The 18,874-nt window shown below is 45.8% G+C and overlaps 1 protein-coding gene and 1 long non-coding RNA gene across 2 annotated transcripts in view; both read right to left on the bottom strand.

Annotated features, from left to right (window-relative positions):
- Positions 1-18,874, bottom strand: part of LOC120998324 (aspartic and glutamic acid-rich protein-like) — a 2,513,920-nt gene that overhangs the window by 2,355,371 nt on the left and 139,675 nt on the right. The gene's annotated exons all lie outside the window — the stretch shown is intronic.
- LOC120998415 lies at positions 104-438 on the bottom strand. The gene is made up of 3 exons (XR_005778359.1): positions 406-438; positions 248-326; positions 104-152 (listed from the first exon to the last, which is right to left on the bottom strand). It is a non-coding gene; the product is annotated as an uncharacterized LOC120998415 (long non-coding RNA).

Below are 18,874 nucleotides of genomic sequence, written 5' to 3'. Positions count from 1 at the left end.
ACCCCTCTATGACTGCAGGACCCCCCTATATAGATGTGTATAGGGCTCAGCTCCATCTACCTGATGGTTCTCTGGGAGCTTCTCCTCTGGACAGTCCTGGGAATACAGAGGACGGGGACATCTCTCGGGGGGATTTCCTTCTATGAGTCCATCTGTAGGAAACACACAGGGACAGGAGAGATTACTACATGTGATGATGAGATGATGGGAGTAGTATCCAGGTGACCCATGACAGCCCCCTCCTTACCCTGCTGATCGCCCCATAAATCCGTCTCCTCTTCTTCTTCATCTTTAACCTCAGCCTTAATATCCATCAGATTTTCATCCTAAAGAAGAGAAATGTAAAATGGTCTTTGGTTCAATCCCTTTCTGGTCAGATTCTGGGGAGACTTCAGCTCCAACTACCTGATGGTTCTCTGGAAGCTTCTCCTCTGGACACTCCTGGGAATACAGAGGACGGTGACATCTCTCGGGGGGACTTCTCCTCCTGGAGTCAGAACCTATAGGAGATAACACACAGACTGAATACAATACTGAGCGCCACAGACAGGAGGAGGAACTCTGCTGTCAGCCGCCATCTTTGTAAATCCTCTTGTGGATCCTGAAATGCGGCAGAGGAACCTGCGGGTGGATTAGGGTGGAGTTCACCCCGCTGCCCTCTGAGTGTCCGGATGATTGGGGTCTGGCGGTCAGCAGCCTGGAAGTTTATAGGCAGCCGGCAGCAGTTTATGAGCCGCAGATTCACCGGACATTTTATAGTTTCCAGGAGAATTTCTGACCCTTCAGTTTTCTGCTTCTAATGGAAAAGAAAAATCCTCAGAAAGTGTGACCCCCATAGAAGGACGAGAGCGTTCCCCCGATAATCAGGACTGAACGCCCATAGAGGGACGAGAGCAACCTGATATCAGGACTGAACACCCATAGAGGGATGAGAGCAACCTGATATTAGGGCTGAACCCCCATAGAGGGATGAGAGCGCTCCTGATATCAGGACTAAACCCCTATAAAGGGAAGAGAGCTCCCTCCGATATCAGGGCTGAACCCCCATAGTAATGGAAAAGAGACCTAATAATCCTGCCAAAGTATCACCCCCATAGAGGAACGATAGCGCACCCCGATATCCAGGCAGAACCTCCACAGATTTACAAGAGCACCGCCCCCCTTCGAATTATCAGGACTGAACCTCCATAAAGGGACAAGAGCACCCCCTACAAATTATCAGGTCTGATCCCACATAAAGGGACAAGAGCACCGACCCCCCCTCGATATCAAAGCAGAACCCCCATAGAGGGGACAAGAGCACCCCCCCATATCAGGACTGAACCCCCATAGAGGGACGAGAGCACCCCCGACATCAGAACTGACATCCCTGATAAAGATGACTTCTGCATTTCCCGTACGTCTCGCACATCCCTGTCATCTCTTTTACTGTAGAGTCATTTAGAGTTCATAAACTGTGTCCATAGGATGGTTCATACTGGGGAAGACCGGTTCATACTGGGGAAGACCGGTTCATACTGGTATAGTACTGGGGCAGGAGACCCCCGTATAGACATATAAAACACACCTGGAGACATTGTATCTGTGTCTTTCTTTCTCTCAGTGACAGACTTGGAGGCCTTTGAAGTACAAATTCCAGAGAGGAGGGCTTCCATCTACAGTCCATGGTGTTAGAAACCCAGAAACGTCAACAGGACTATCTCCCACGGGACTACTGAAATTCAACAACAACAGTGGGCAACCCTTTGTGTTACGTGGGCTCTCCACCACGAGAGCACCGAGACTGTGGACTCTTTACTGTAAGAGCAGTGAGACTGTGGACTCTATACTGTAAGAGCAGTGAGACTATGGACTCTATACTGTAAGAGCAGTGAGACTATGGACTCTATACTGTAAGAGCAGTGAGACTGTGGACTCTATACTGTAAGAGCAGTGAGACTGTGGACTCTTTACTGTAAGAGCAGTGAGACTATGGACTCTTTACTGTAAGAGCAGTGAGACTATGGACTCTTTACTGTAAGAGCAGTGAGACTATGGGACTCTATACTGTAAGAGCAGTGAGACTATGGACTCTTTACTGTAAGAGCAGTGAGACTATGGACTCTTTACTGTAAGAGCAGTGAGACTATGGACTCTTTACTGTAAGAGCAGTGAGACTATGGGACTCTATACTGTAAGAGCAGTGAGACTATGGGACTCTATACTGTAAGAGCAGTGAGACTATGGGACTCTATACTGTAAGAGCAGTGAGACTATGGGACTCTATACTGTAAGAGCAGTGAGACTATGGGACTCTATACTGTAAGAGCAGTGAGACTATGGACTCTATACTGTAAGAGCAGTGAGACTATGGACTCTTTACTGTAAGAGCAGTGAGACTAATGACTCTTTACTGTAAGAGCAGTGAGACTATGGACTCTTTATTGTAAGAGCAGTGAGACTATGGACTCTTTACTGTAAGAGCAGTGAGACTATGGGCTCTACTGTAAGAGCAGTGAGACTATGGACTCTTTACTGTAAGAGCAGTGAGACTATGGACTCTTTACTGTAAGAGCAGTGAGACTATGGACTCTATACTGTAAGAGCAGTGAGACTATGGACTCTATACTGTAAGAGCAGTGAGACTATGGACTCTATACTGTAAGAGCAGTGAGACTATGAACTCTTTACTGTAAGAGCAGTGAGACTATGGACTCTTTACTGTAAGAGCAGTGAGACTATGGACTCTATACTGTAAGAGCAGTGAGACTATGGACTCTATACTGTAAGAGCAGTGAGACTATGGACTCTTTACTGTAAGAGCAGTGAGACTATGGACTCTTTACTGTAAGAGCAGTGAGGCTATGGACTCTTTACTGTAAGAGCAGTGAGACTATGGACTCTATACTGTAAGAGCAGTGAGACTATGGACTCTATACTGTAAGAGCAGTGAGACTGGACTCTATACTGTAAGAGCAGTGAGACTATGGACTCTATACTGTAAGAGCAGTGAGACTATGGACTCTATACTGTAAGAGCAGTGAGACTATGGACTCTATACTGTAAGAGCAGTGAGACTATGGACTCTTTACTGTAAGAGCAGTGAGACTATGGACTCTTTACTGTAAGAGCAGTGAGACTATGGACTCTTTACTGTAAGAGCAGTGAGACTATGGACTCTACTGTAAGAGCAGTGAGACTATGGACTCTTTACTGTAAGAGCAGTGAGACTATGGACTCTACTGTAAGAGCAGTGAGACTATGGACTCTTTACTGTAAGAGCGGTGAGACTATGGACTCTACTGTAAGAGCAGTGAGACTATGGACTCTTTACTGTAAGAGCAGTGAGACTATGGACTCTACTGTAAGAGCAGTGAGACTATGGACTCTTTACTGTAAGAGCAGTGAGACTATGGACTCTACTGTAAGAGCAGTGAGACTATGGACTCTTTACTGTAAGAGCAGTGAGACTATGGACTCTACTGTAAGAGCAGTGAGACTATGGACTCTTTACTGTAAGAGCAGTGAGACTATGGACTCTACTGTAAGAGCAGTGAGACTATGGACTCTTTACTGTAAGAGCGGTGAGACTATGGACTCTATACTGTAAGAGCAGTGAGACTATGGACTCTTTACTGTAAGAGCAGTGAGACTATGGACTCTTTACTGTAAGAGCAGTGAGACTATGGACTCTACTGTAAGAGCAGTGAGACTATGGACTCTTTACTGTAAGAGCAGTGAGACTATGGACTCTACTGTAAGAGCAGTGAGACTATGGACTCTTTACTGTAAGCAGTGAGACTATGGACTCTTTACTGTAAGAGCAGTGAGACTATGGACTCTTTACTGTAAGAGCAGTGAGACTATGGACTCTTTACTGTAAGAGCAGCGAGACTATGGACTCTATACTGTAAGAACAGTGAGACTATGGACTCTTTACTGTAAGAGCAGTGAGACTATGGACTCTTTACTGTAAGAGCGGTGAGACTGTGGACTCTTTACTGTAAGAGCAGTGAGACTATGGACTCTTTACTGTAAGAGCAGTGAGTTTACAAAGTCAGGATCCATGAAAGGTCCTCTACAAGTCAAAGTCACTTTTTTGAGTTCAAACGGGTGTAAGGCTTCAAAGGAGAAACTGCAGCTTTGTCAATGACAGTCGCCATTTTAGGTCACAGTCCATCTCTGGGCATTAACTGCTTCCCGACCGCCTAACGCAGGGATGCGTCCTGGCGGCGGTCGATTCATTCCTCCTGGACGCATATACGCGTCATCTCGCGAGATTACGCTCACAGCCGGCCCGCGCATGCGCATCGCGGGGCGGCAGAAGTTAAAGGGACGTTTCGTCACCAGCCAGCCAATGATCATTTTCAAAAAATCAAATCAGAAGCCAACACCTTATATTTATAAATATAAGGTGTTAAATGGCTTCTCTGCTCCTCTGCTGGTCCTTTTTGCCAGTTGGTCCCAGCAGAGGAGCAGACATCACAGTGAGAAGCCACCAAACACTTCACTTAGCCCCAGATCACCCCCCATCACCCCAATTAACCCCTTGATCGCCCCTGTCAATCACCTAGTGAAAGGGAAAAAAGTGATCAGTGTAAGGCTACTTTCACACCTGCGTTTAGGTGCGGATCCGTCTGGTATCTGCACAGACGGATCCGCACCTATAATGCAAACGCTTAGATCCGTTCAGAACGGATCCGTTTGCATTATTTACATTGAAAGTCAATGGGGGACGGATCCATTTGAAAATTGAGCCATATTGTGTCAACTTCAAACGGATCCATCCCCATTGACTTACATTGTAAGTCTGGACGGATCCGTTTGCCCCCGCACGGCCAGGCGGACACCCGAACGCTGTAAGCTGCAGAGCGGAGGACAAACGCTGCCAGACTGATGCATTCTGAGCGGATCCGCATCCACTCAGAATGCATTAGGGCTGGACGGATCCGTTCGGGGCCGCTTGTGAGACCCTTCAAACGGAACTCACAAGCGGAGCCCCGAACGCTAGTGTGAAAGTAGCCTAAACTGTCACTTTTTTCTTTCACTGGTATTGACTGATAGTTTTAGGATAGTTTAGGCCCCTTGGTTAGGTAGTTAGCGATCGTTTAGCGCCCAGCCCACCGCAGTCACTGATTCGCTGATTCGCGTATCGCTAATCAGCATTTGTACTTTTATAGAATCTGTAAGTGATCAAAACTGATCACGGTCAGATCTATAATAGTATTAGTGTCACCTTAGTTCGCCCTCCACCCAAAACGCAGTGTTTGCCCGATCAGGCCTGATCGGTCGCCCACACGTGCGTTCACCCACGCCCGCCCCACCGCAATGACAAAAAATTTTTTTTTTTGATCACTGCACATTCACTTTACACGCACTGCGGCGATAAAAAAAAATCAGTTTTGATATTTTTTATCAACCGCAGCGGCCTCCGGTACTTCGCTAGCCTCCCCTTTGTAAGACAGGCTTGCTTTTTTTCTTGGGTAGTCTCAGGGAATACCCCTAAATTTAGTAGTCCAAAATGTCAAACAGGGGGTATTCTTCTGAAGAGGCCTACAGGATTCTGACCCAGTCGGATGAGGAATGGGAACCCTCATCTGACGAATCTAGCGGGTCAGAATATGAACCTGTAGAAAGCAGTGGCAGTCTGACCCAAAGTTCGGACGAGGAGGTGGAGGTCCCTGATAGAACCAGGCGTACCTGGCCCCGTGTCGCTAGACCACAGGTTGCACAGGATCCGCTTCAAGAGCAGCAGAGTGGGGCTGGCGCTGTCGAATCACGTGGTGAGGCATACACCAGCAGCACAGCCCTCCCTGGACCTAGTACCAGCACTGCCGTACAACATGGTGACGTGGCGAGCACCAGAAGGGCAGTTGAAGCTGGTACGGTGGCACGTGCACTAGTTACCCCGTCGCAGCCACCGCACAGACAGGCCCGTAGAGCCCCTAGAATCCCTGAGGTGCTGGCAAACCCTGATTGGCAGTCACCAACTTCAGCCGCACCTGTAGTTCCCCCTTTCACCGCCCAGTCTGGAGTTCGGGTTGAGATCTCAGATCGGTTCGGCCCTGGGATTTTTTATTTTTTTTTAGACTAGGCCTACCTATATATTTATAAGCCAATAAGTTTAATAAGAAAAGAAAATAAAAATACATATGATAGTTACAATTGAGAGAGAAAATAATTAATCATACTTCCTAAAAGATGACCATTGTGACCAGCATTTTTTATATGCAATTATACTATTGTTTTCCCAGGATGCTAGTTCTTCGAATCTACATATCTGGTCAATCTTGGCTATCCATCTAGGGATGGGCGGTGTTTCTGTTGAAAGCCAAGCACTGGGATTTTTTGAGCTGTTGACTACGGAGCTCTTGGAATTAGTCGTGGCAGAAACAAACCGGTATGCCACTCAATTTATAGCCGCCAACCCGGGAAGCTTTTATGCCCAGTATGCCCCTCCAAGTTTCCGAAATTAAAATTTTTCTGGGCCTTCTCCTCAACATGGGCCTGACAAAAAAGCATGAATTGCGGTCATATTGGTCCACAAACCCGATTCATCACATGCCCATGTTCTCTGCTGCTATGTCCAGGACACCATTTGAGACCATCCTGCGTTTCCTGCACTTTAGCGACAACAGCACCTCTCGTCCCAGAGGCCACCCAGCTTTTGACCGGCTCCACAAAATTCGGCCCCTCATAGACCACTTCAACAACAAATTTGCAGATTTGTATACCCCTGAGCAAAACATCTGCGTAGACGAGTCCCTTATACATTTTACCGGGCGCCTTGGCTTCAAACAATACATCCCAAGCAAGCGCGCCTGGTATGGGGTCAAATTGTATAAGCTCTGTGAAAGGGCCACAGGCTATACCCACAAATTTCGGATCTATGAGGGTAAAGATCAGACCCTGGAGCCGGTCGGTTGCCCTGACTACCTGGGGAGCAGTGGGAAGACAGTCTGGGACTTGGTGTCACCCTTATTTGGCAAGGGGTACCATCTTTATGTGGACAATTTTTACACAAGTGTGCCCCTCTTCAGGCATTTGTTTCTAGAACAGATTGGCTGCTGTGGCACCGCGCGACCTAGTCGCCGGGGCTTCCCCCAATGGCTCGTTACCACCCGTCTTGCAAGGGGGGAGAGGGCTGCCTTGTGTAACGAAGAACTGCTCGCAGTGAAATGGAGAGACAAGCGTGACGTTTACATGCTCTCCTCCATTCACGCAGACACGACAATACAAACTGAACGGGCAACCAGTGTCATTGAAAAGCCCCTCTCAGTCCACGACTATAACCTTCACATGGGAGGGGTGGACTTCAATGACCAGATGTTGGCTCCTTATTTAGTTTCCTGACGCACAAGACGCTGGTATAAGAAGGTGTCTGTATATTTGATTCAATTGGCTGCATATAATAGTTTTGTTCTCTACAGTAAGGCTGGGAGAACAGGATCCTTCCTCAAATTTCAGGAAGAGATCATCGAGAACCTCCTGTATCCAGGAGGCTCCGTGGCCCCAACCACCAGTGTAGTGAGCCGGCTACATGGCAGACACTTCCCGTCTGTCTATCCTGGTACCTCAACCCAACCGTCACCCCGAAAAAGATGTTGTGTCTGTAGCAGGAGTGGAATAAGGCGTGACATCCGCTATTTCTGTCCTGACTGTGCTGACCACCCTGCCCTATGCTTAGGGGAGTGTTTCCGGAAGTACCACACACAGGTACACCTAGCATAGGGATTGCATCTCACAGGACAGGCACACAGGGCTATTAGGGCCCTTTCACTCACAGCTGCTGCAAACCTCTCCTTTCACCTGGGATAAAGTGCATAACGTACTTCGCCACATCTTTGGGCGATTTGCGCTTTGCACATTGTCCCATGGGGAAGGAGAGGTTTGTTCTATAAAGGTAAAAAAAACTAAACAAAAAAAAAATTACCGGTAAGCAAAAAAGTTAACGTTCTGTTCAAAAAGTTAAATAAAGTTTATATGTTCCGTTCAAATGTTATTATAAAGTTAATAAATTTATTGTGTTGCGGCCTGGTTTTTTCTTTAGTTTTTTTTTACATTCCAGGTGGACCAACCGATCGACTAGCTGCAGCACTGATGTGCATTCGGACAGAAGCATTGTGCTGCTGTCAGATTACACACAAGTCGGTGTATGCGGCGCTGCAAGACGAGATTTCTCCTCTGCAGTAAAAGATACGTTTGCCGAGGCATATGAGCTGAGGGGGTGGCGGTGTTCATATGCTTTGGCAAACACTTTGTATATATAAAAATAAAATCCCGGCAATGATTTATTCATCCACATCGATTGATGTGAATGGAGAAATCGGGTTTGCCAGGGCATACGAGCTAAGTGGGTATGGATGTTGGGCGGAGCTTCTATGTCCTGGCAGACGCCTTTCCCCTCCTTTTTTTTTTGGCAGAGATTTTTTCATCCACATTGATCGATGCGAATGAAGAAATCTGTGCCGTTCATTTTTTCTTTCAAATCTCATTACCCGTATGCTCAATATAAGGAGAATAGCAGAAACTCCTAATGCTGGCCATACATGTAATGATTGCGGAGACCCTCAAATGCCAGGGCAGTACAAATACCCCACAAATGACCCCATTTTGGAAAGAAGACACCCCAATGTATTCGCTGAGGGGCATATTGAGTCCATGAAAGATTGAAATTTTTGTCCCAAGTTAGCGGAAAGGGAGACTTTGTGAGAAAAAAATAAATAAAAAATCAATTTCCGCTAACTTGTGGAAAAAAAATAAAAAATTCTATGAACCCGCCATGCCCCTCATTGAATACCTTGGGGTGTCTTCTTTCCAAAATGGGGTGACATGTGGGGTATTTATACTGCCCCTGCATTTTAGGGGCCCTAAAGCGTGAGAAGAAGTCTGGAATCCAAATGTCTAAAAATGCCCTCCTAAAAGGAATTTGGGCCCCTTTGCGCATCTAGGCTGCAAAAAAGTGTCACATGTGGTATCGCCGTACTCAGGAGAAGTTGGGGAATGTGTTTTGGGGTGTCATTTTACATATACCCATGCTGGGTGAGATAAATATCTCGGTCAAATGCCAACTTTGTATAAAAAAATGGGAACAGTTGTCTTTTGCCGAGATATTTCTCTCACCCAGCATGGGTATATGTAAAATGACACCCCAAAACACATTGCCCTACTTCTCCTGAGTACGGAGATACCACGTGTGACACTTTTTTGCAGCCTAGGTGGGCAAAGGGGCCCACATTCCAAAGAGCACCTTTAGGATTTCACAGGGCATTTTTTTTTACACATTTTGATTTCAAACTACTTCCCACACATTAGGGCCCCTAAATTGCCAGGGCAGTATAACTACCCCACAAGTGACCCCATTTTGGAAAGAAGACACCCCAAGGTATTTTGTGATGGGCATAGTGAATTCATGGAAGTTTTATTTTTTGTCACAAGTTAGTGGAATATGAGACTTTGTAAGGAAAAAAATAAAAAAATAAAAAATCATCATTTTCCGCTAACTTGTGACAAAAAATAAAAACTTCCATGAACTCACTATGCCCATCAGCGAATACCTTAGGGTGTCTACTTTCCGAAATTGGGTTATTTGTGGGGTTTTTCCACTGTCTGGGCATTGTAGAACCCCAGGAAACATGACAGGTGCTCAGAAAGTCAGAGCTGCTTCAAAAAGCGGAAATTCACATTTTTGTACCATAGTTTGTAAACGCTATAACTTTTACACGCTATACAGGCACAGTGTTCTACACCGCTATACAGGCACAGTGCTCTACACCGCTATACAGGCACAGTGCTCTACACCGCTATACAGGCACAGTGTTCTACACCGCTATACAGGCACAGTGCTCTACACCGCTATACAGGCACAGTGCTCTACACCGCTATACAGGCACAGTGTTCTACACCGCTATACAGGCACAGTGTTCTACACCGCTATACAGGCACAGTGTTCTACACCGCTATACAGGCACAGTGTTCTACACCGCTATACAGGCACAGTGTTCTACACCGCTATACAGGCACAGTGTTCTACACCGCTATACAGGCACAGTGTTCTACACCGCTATACAGGCACAGTGTTCTACACCGCTATACAGGCACAGTGTTCTACACCGCTATACAGGCACAGTGTTCTACACCGCTATACAGGCACAGTGTTCTACACCGCTATACAGGCACAGTGTTCTACACCGATATACAGGCACAGTGTTCTACACCGATATACAGGAACAGTGTTCTACACCGCTATACAGGCACAGTGTTCTACACCGCTATACAGGCACAGTGTTCTACACCGCTATACGGGCACAGTGTTCTACACCACTATACCGGCACAGTGTTCTACACCACTATACAGGCACAGTGTTCTACACCACTATACAGGCACAGTGTTCTACACCGCTATACAGGTACAGTGCTCTACACCGCTATACAGGTACAGTGCTCTACACCGCTATACAGGCACAGTGCTCTACACCGCTATACAGGCACAGTGTTCTCCACCGCTATACAGGCACAGTGTTCTACACCGCTATACAGGCACAGTGTTCTACACCGCTATACAGGCACAGTGCTCTCCACCGCTATACAGGCACAGTGTTCTACACCACTATACAGGCACAGTGCTCTACACCGCTATACAGGCACAGTGTTCTCCACCGCTATACAGGCACAGTGTTCTACACCCCTATACAGGCACAGTGTTCTACACCGCTATACAGGCACAGTGTTCTACACCGCTATACAGGCACAGTGTTCTACACCACTATACAGGCACAGTGTTCTACACCGATATATAGGAACAGTGTTCTACACCGCTATACAGGCACAGTGTTCTACACCGCTATACAGGCACAGTGTTCTACACCGCTATACAGGCACAGTGTTCTACACCGCTATACAGGCACAGTGTTCTACACCGCTATACAGGCACAGTGTTCTACACCGCTATACAGGCACAGTGTTCTACACCGCTATACAGGCACAGTGTTCTACACCGCTATACAGGCACGCTGCTCTAATCAACACTGCTTGCCCGCCTACCGGAGGAAGCGGCGGATGTCTCCTCCAGATCAATCATTCAAGCCCCGCTGGGTTGCTGGTCAAGACACGACTGCTAGATGACAGCGAGAGCTCAGGCCTCTCGCTGCGACTCCTGCTGCCACCCCCCCCTTCTGCTTCCGTATTTTTCGGATCCATACTGTAAAAATGCTAGGCCCAGACTATTTTGCACATGTGTTTGGTGTCCAAATATGATTAATAACTTCCTGTTTCTGATCCACAAAACACAGATCGCATACGGAAACCAAACGGAGAATTTTAGCAGAAGTACGGAACGGAAACACAACGGACAAAATAAACTGAGAAAAACAATGTGCATGGGCAGTGTTGTCAGAGACTGTGTATATTTAGTTCCCTGTCCTGGACGTCTCTGTTCTCCCTTCGCGCTTGCACATGTCTGATGAGGAGAGAAGCCCTATCCATGTTTTATCACCTTGCCCCGGCCGGGAGCACGGCTCAAGTTTAAAGTTTCCAGCTCGCGCTCACACCGGAGCGCTGTCTGCCGTGGTCCAATCACAGCGCAGAGCGTCACAGCCAGGGAGAAGGAGACGCCCAATGAGAAACCCTGCCGTCCCCTCCTCCTGTTCCGATGGTATTCATTAGCATACCAGGCAGGAGTGCTGCAGGGGGCACAGCGGGTGAACGGAGCAGCGCCCAGAAGCGCTCGTAGATCCCTGCTCTATGCCCTACATAACCCGCTGAACGGCAATTATCACATATATTTCCTTTTTTCCCCCTATTATTAAACCCCAGAAAAGTAAAATAATGTAAAATCCCCGCAGGACGGCTAATAGGACGTAGGTATAGTTCCTATTAATGCACCCGGTAAATGGCGGTATCACAGCGCCTGCACCCCGATCACAAGCAGATTACTGCGGTATCATACAGTGCAGAATAACCGCAATCTGGCTCCGCAGTCAGTGCAGCAAGGTGTAATAGGATTGTTCCTCCCCGACTGAACCCTGCGGAATGATCCCTCCCCGTCCTTTCCCTGCACCTTGAAGAATCTTTCCCTGAACTTGTAAATCGTTTTCCCAGCACAATGAAGTCTTTCCTCGCACTGTCCCTAGCGCCTGCTGACGTCTCTCCCTGCACTAAGTGCACTGGAAACTGGCAGAATCCAAGATGGCCGAGGCTATTTATAGGGCAGTGACATCACAGGGCTGGCTGCTGATTGGCTGCACGCATGGCATTGTGGGTGATCCCGCCTTCCCAGAGTTCCTTGCTCCATGTCCTCACACGTGTAGTCACCATTTTAGGATAGAATGCGATTCGTTACCACGAAGTGTGAGGAAATACGGATTCGGGCACAGGGGTAAACAGAAGCCCCCGGGATACTGCTAGGATCCTCTGTGTACCCACAGCTGTAGCTGAACTCATCAAGAAGATGGAGGACATAGTCCTCGGAGGTCCTCTCATAGACACAAAGAAAAGTCCAGCTCAACCCAATTATCCAAACACCTGCGTGCAGGGAAAAGGCTGGTGAGCCTGTATATCTTTAGTATGAAAACACAATGAAATTCCAGCACTCACGATTTTGGTAGCTAAAATCTTCGTCTTTTATTCAGGCAGTAGACAGTTTAGACAGGACATCCACCCACAAGTGTAGCAACTTTGACGCGTTTCGAACAGTAGTTCTTAGTCGTAACAATGAGCTGTGTTATCTCTGGTGGTTTTATGCTGGTCTGTAAAGTAATTACTCCCCCCCCCCCACCTGCAGGGCGGGGGAGCAGAGGAGGCAAAGCACACTTTAACCTCTTGTTTTCCAGATGTAGCAGTGCTCATGTGTCTTACAATATATATAGATAATCTATGCATCCACATATAGTCATCAGTTTGTCAATTAAATCAAACGTGAAATATAACATCAATAAAAACAGTATACATATTAAAATTGTGATAGAATATCAACTGTCATGATAGCAGTAGAACACCACACCAGCTATATACAACCGCGTCCATGCATGGATCCATATGTGACAGTGTTCCACTGCTATATCTGACATAGGCTCTTTTCCCCTCCCCCGCTCCCGCTAGTACTCTCAGTTACAATGTAAAAGGTAATATGATGGAAAGAGACCATTGGTCAATAGAAATACATGATCTCTTTTTTCATATTCAGGCCATTCGGATGCCTGGTGTTCAATTAGAAAATCCAGAAGGCTTCTCTCAATCTCACCAGACGTTTGAGATCTCCTCCTCTGCTGGGTAGTCTCACTTGTTCTATTGCAAAAGCTCTGAAATTGTGCACTTGGCTTTCATGTTTGCAGATAAAGTGTCTGGCCGCATTGGACGTGTTCACACTGTGCGGATTTTTTATGTGGTTGAGATGCTCCAAAATTTGAGTTTTGAGCTTTCTGGTGGTGCAGCCCACATACATCATGTCGCAGGCTGCACATGTTATAATGTATATCACCCCTATTGAATTACAATTAATATATGATTGGATTGGGTAGGTATGGGAATTATTGGCGTCATGGAAGGTTTTTGTATTCGCTGCATATGTGCAGGTGCGGCAGCGCGAGCCTCCGCATCTGGTGAAACCTTTATAGATTAGCCATGGATCCCGTTTCTGTTTAACCCTTTGTGTATACATAGATGGAGACAAATCGTTTCCTATAGTTCTTGGCCGTCTTGACACAATTCTACAACCTTGTTTCAGCATACAGTGCAATACTTCGTCATCATAGAGGATCGGTAAATATCTCCTAATAATTTGCTGTATGTTAGAACAAGTGTAGGTAAATGTTCATTGTCGTTTTTATCCGATCCCACAACTCCAGGTTTCTGTTTAAAATTATTTTTCTCCCGGATTGGGAAGAGTAATTCTTTCCTATTTTGACTTTTTGTTATAGCTAGACCTCTGGGTATCATCCATTTGGGGTATGCTCTCTGTTTTAATCTGACTGCAATAATTTGGGCTTCTATTTCAAAAGCCGCTGCGGTTTCTGTAGGCGCGTGTGAACTCTCCCACAGGGATTGGTTTTATTGTGTGAGTCGGGTGGTGGCTGTTTGCCCGTAATAGAGTATTCCCTGTTATTTCCTTGCCATAGGTTTTAGTTAGGATGATCTGGCCAGGTTTTCCCAGAAGTGTGAGGTCAAGGAAATTGATACTTTGTGGATGCTCCATATGTGTGAATTTTAAGTTATATGTATTATTTTCAAGGTATCGCATGAAGTGCTGTATGGCAGGCACATCTCCGCTCCATATGAGGAGCATATCGTCGATGTACCCGCCATACCACACCACATGTTCCCTGAAGGGATTCTTCACATTATAAACATATGCTTCCTCCCAATAAGACATTGTCAAATTGGCCAGGGAGGGTGAGTACTTCGCACCCATTGATACGCCAGAGGTCTGTACATAGTATATAGAGTTAAACGAGAAGTAATTGTGAGACATGAGGAATTGGGTGACAGATAGGATGTAATCTATAAGGTCCTCAGAGAAGTTACTGTATTTGTGCAGGTGAAATTCCAGTGCTAGCATTGCCACATGATGTGGTATCGATGGGTAGAGCGACACCACATCGATAGACAGCCATCTATAGTCCTCAGCCCGGGTCATATCATAGAAAGATTGGAGAATTGAAGTAGTGTCTTTAATGTACCCTGGGATTCTTTTAACCAGGGGCTGTAAACTACAGTCCAGCCACTCACCTAACCTCTCTGTTAGGGGTCCGATCCCACTGACTATGGGACGTAGATGGGGGGGGAACTGGCCCGTGTGGACTTTCGGAAGGGCATGCATTATGGGTGTAACTGTAAATTCCACATTTAAATAGCTGAATTGCTTTTGACTAATATGATTACACTCCAAGCCCCTTCTTAGGATGTCAAGAAATTCTACCCTGTATTTAGACTGGGGGTCTGTATCCAGCCTTTGATACACTGCAGAGTCTGAGAGCAGTTCATTCATTTGTTCGCAGTACATGTCACAATCCAGGACGATGACGGAGCCCCCCTTGTCAGCCATTTTTATGACAATACGTTCGTTGTCAGATAATTCCTTGATAGCTTTTTTATGTTTCATAGACAGGTTGGCATGTCCCCCCTCGTCCTGGATGTGACTGTGCATCTGTTTCAACTCCTTTTCTATAATATCCTGAAAAGTGTCCATGTTTGTAGGTCTGGACATAATAGGATAGAAACCTGGGTTGGTAATTTTACATTTTTGGGCACTGACATGTTTGTCATATTCGAATGATTCCCCATGGAGGTCGGTGAGACATGTTAGGGCTAATTGTTCTTGGAAAGACAAATGAAGATATTCATTTTCAATCCTGTTTTCAGAACATGTCTGATCGATATTCCGCAGGGGCTCATCCACATTGATATCACTGAAGTGTCTGGTGACTGTCAGTTGTCTTACAAATTTATTTATATCTAATAAAGTAGAAAACAAATCAAAATTGACAGAAGGTACAAAGTTTAAGCCCAGTTTCAAGACTTCGGTTTGTTCAGTGGAGAGGATTACAGCAGACACATGTATAACATCCAGTTGTGCACAGTCAGTTATCTTTGTTGATGACGTGTCGACCTGGTTTGGGGCATTTTTATGTTTGCGTCCCGTCCGGCGCATTCGTTTTTTGAAGATGGAATTGTTGCAGCATCCTCCTTTTTGTTATTCTCCAGGTTAATGTTTTTGGATTTTTTATAATATGATAATTTAGGCTTTGCTCCATATTCCATACCATGGTGAACACTCTGTGATGAGTCCTGTGAGCCATCTGAGGTATCAGCGGTATCTAATTCAGAGGAGAAGCTCACCCTAGATCAGGCATCCTCAACCTGAGGCTCTCCAGCTGTTGCAAAACTACAACTCCCATAATTCCCGGACGGTCTACAGCTATCAGCCTGCAGCAGGGCATGGTGGGAGTTGTAGTTTTACAACAGCTGGAGGGCCGCAGGTTGAGCATCCCTGCCCTAGATGATTTATTCTGAGACTTTGGTTTGTAACTGCGGTTGCTTTGCTTTGATTTATTTTTGTTTTTATTTTTTAAGATAGATCTTGGGGTCGAGTAGATATTTTCCCTTCTGCCCCATTCATAGACTTGGTCTTGTTTGTAATCATAAAGATCTCTTTGAAATTTTTTATGTTTAATATCTGTGATGAAATCTTCCATCTGGTGTATATTGTGCAGCATTTCTGTTTGTAAATTTTCAAAATCAGCACCAAAATCAAAAGGTTTTAAAGACATTTTGCAAAGTTCAATTTCATCCTGCAGTTGTAGCAGCTTGTCGCTTTCACATCTCATCCTGCAGTTGTAGCAGCTTGTCGCTTTCACATCTCATCCTGCAGTTGTAGCAGCTTGTCGCTTTCACATCTCATCCTGCAGTTGTAGCAGCTTGTCGCTTTCACATTTCATCCTGCAGTTGTAGCAGCTTGTCGCCTTCACATCTCATCCTGCAGTTGTAGCAGCTTGTCGCTTTCACATTTCATCCTGCAGTTGTAGCAGCTTGTCGCCTTCACATTTCATCCTGCAGTTGTAGCAGCTTGTCGCTTTCACATTTCATCCTGCAGTTGTAGCAGCTTGTCGCTTTCACATCTCATCCTGCAGTTGTAGCAGCTTGTCGCTTTCACATCTCATCCTGCAGTTGTAGCAGCTTGTCGCCTTCACATCTCATCCTGCAGTTGTAGCAGCTTGTCGCTTTCACATCTCATCCTGCACTTGTAGCAGCTTGTCGCTTTCACATCTCATCCTGCAGTTCTAGCAGCTTGTCGCTTTCACATCTCATCCTGCAGTTCTAGCAGCTTGTCGCTTTCACATCTCATCCTGCAGTTCTAGCAGCTTGTCGCCTTCACATCTCATCCTGCAGTTGTAGCAGCTTGTCGCTTTCACATCTCATCCTGCAGTTGTAGCAGCTTGTCGCTTTCACATCTCATCCTGCAGTTGTAGCAGCTTGTCGCTTTCACATCTCATCCTGCAGTTCTAGCAGCTTGTCGCCTTCACATCTCATCCTGCAGTTCTAGCAGCTTGTCGCTTTCACATCTCATCCTGCAGTTCTAGCAGCTTGTCGCTTTCACATCTCATCCTGCAGTTGTAGCAGCTTGTCGCCTTCACATCTCATCCTGCAGTTGTAGCAGCTTGTCGCCTTCACATCTCATCCTGCAGTTGTAGCAGCTTGTCGCCTTCACATCTCATCCTGCAGTTGTAGCAGCTTGTCGCTTTCACATCTCATCCTGCAGTTGTAGCAGCTTGTCGCTTTCACATCTCATCCTGCAGTTGTAGCAGCTTGTCGCTTTCACATCTCATCCTGCAGTTGTAGCAGCTTGTCGCTTTCACATCTCATCCTGCAGTTGTAGCAGCTTGTCGCTTTCACATCTCATCCTGCAGTTGTAGCAGCTTGTCGCTTTCACATCTCATCCTGCAGTTGTAGCAGCTTGTCGCTTTCACATCTCATCCTGCAGTTGTAGCAGCTTGTCGCTTTCACATTTTACTATGAGTGACATGAGTTGGAGTGAGCAGTTTGAGAGGATTTGGTTCCATTGCAATGTAAAGTCGGCTGAGTAAATCGTTGTAGGTATTTTCTTGATCCTGAGTCCTCTGGGGATCATGGATTTTTGTAGATATTTGACCAAGGTGGTGTGGTCCCACCATACTCTTGTTTCCTGTGATAGTAATTTCTCCAGTTCGGACATTTTATTTTTCACATCATAAACATCCTGAATTTTTTTATCACTTTCAGAGAATACTAAGTGTGCTTTGCCTCCTCTGCTCCCCCGCCCTGCAGGTGGGGGGGAGAAAGTAATTACTTTACAAACCAGCATAAAACTGAGCTTCTCCTCTGAATTAGATACCGCTGATACCTCAGATGGCTCACAGGACTCATCACAGAGTGTTCACCATGGTATGGAATATGGAGCAAAGCCTAAATTATCATATTATAAAAAATCCAAAAACATTAACCTGGAGAATAACAAAAAGGAGGATGCTGCAACAATTCCATCTTCAAAAAACGAATGCGCCGGGCGGGACGCAAACATAAAAATGCCCCAAACCAGGTCGACACGTCATCAACAAAGATAACTGACTGTGCACAACTGGATGTTATAAATGTGTCTGCTGTAATCCTCTCCACTGAACAAACCGAAGTCTTGAAACTGGGCTTAAACTTTGTACCTTCTGTCAATTTTGATTTGTTTTCTACTTTATTAGATATAAATAAATTTGTAAGACAACTGACAGTCACCAGACACTTCAGTGATATCAATGTGGATGAGCCCCTGCGGAATATCGATCAGACATGTTCGGAAAACAGGATTGAAAATGAATATCTTCATTTGTCTTTCCAAGAACAATTAGCCCTAACATGTCTCACCGACCTCCAGGGGGAATCATTCGAATATGACAAACATGTTAGTGCCCAAAAATGTAAAATTACCAACCCAGGTTTCTATCCTATTATGTCCAGACCTACAAACATGGACACTTTTCAGGATATTATAGAAAAGGAGTTAAAACAGATGCACAGTCACATCCAGGACGAGGGGGGACATGCCAACCTGTCTATGAAACATAAAAAAGCAATCAAGGAATTATCTGATAATGAACGCATAGTCATAAAAATGGCTGACAGGGGGGCTCTGTCGTCGTCCTGGATTGTGACATGTACTGCGAACAAATGAATGAACTGCTCTCAGACTCTGCAGTGTATCAAAGGCTGGATACAGACCCCCAGTCTAAATACAGGGTAGAATTTCTTGACATCCTAAGAAGGGGCTTGGAGTGTAATCATATTAGTCAAAAGCAATTTAGCTATTTAAATGTGGAATTTACAGTTACACCCATAATGCATGCCCTTCCGAAAGTCCACAAGGGCCAGTTCC

This window comes from Bufo bufo, chromosome 4, assembly GCF_905171765.1.
Source record: "Bufo bufo chromosome 4, aBufBuf1.1, whole genome shotgun sequence".
Taxonomy (NCBI): Eukaryota; Metazoa; Chordata; class Amphibia; order Anura; family Bufonidae; genus Bufo; species Bufo bufo.
Note: the sequence above shows the minus strand (reverse complement) of the source record. Positions and strands in the feature narration are given on the sequence as shown.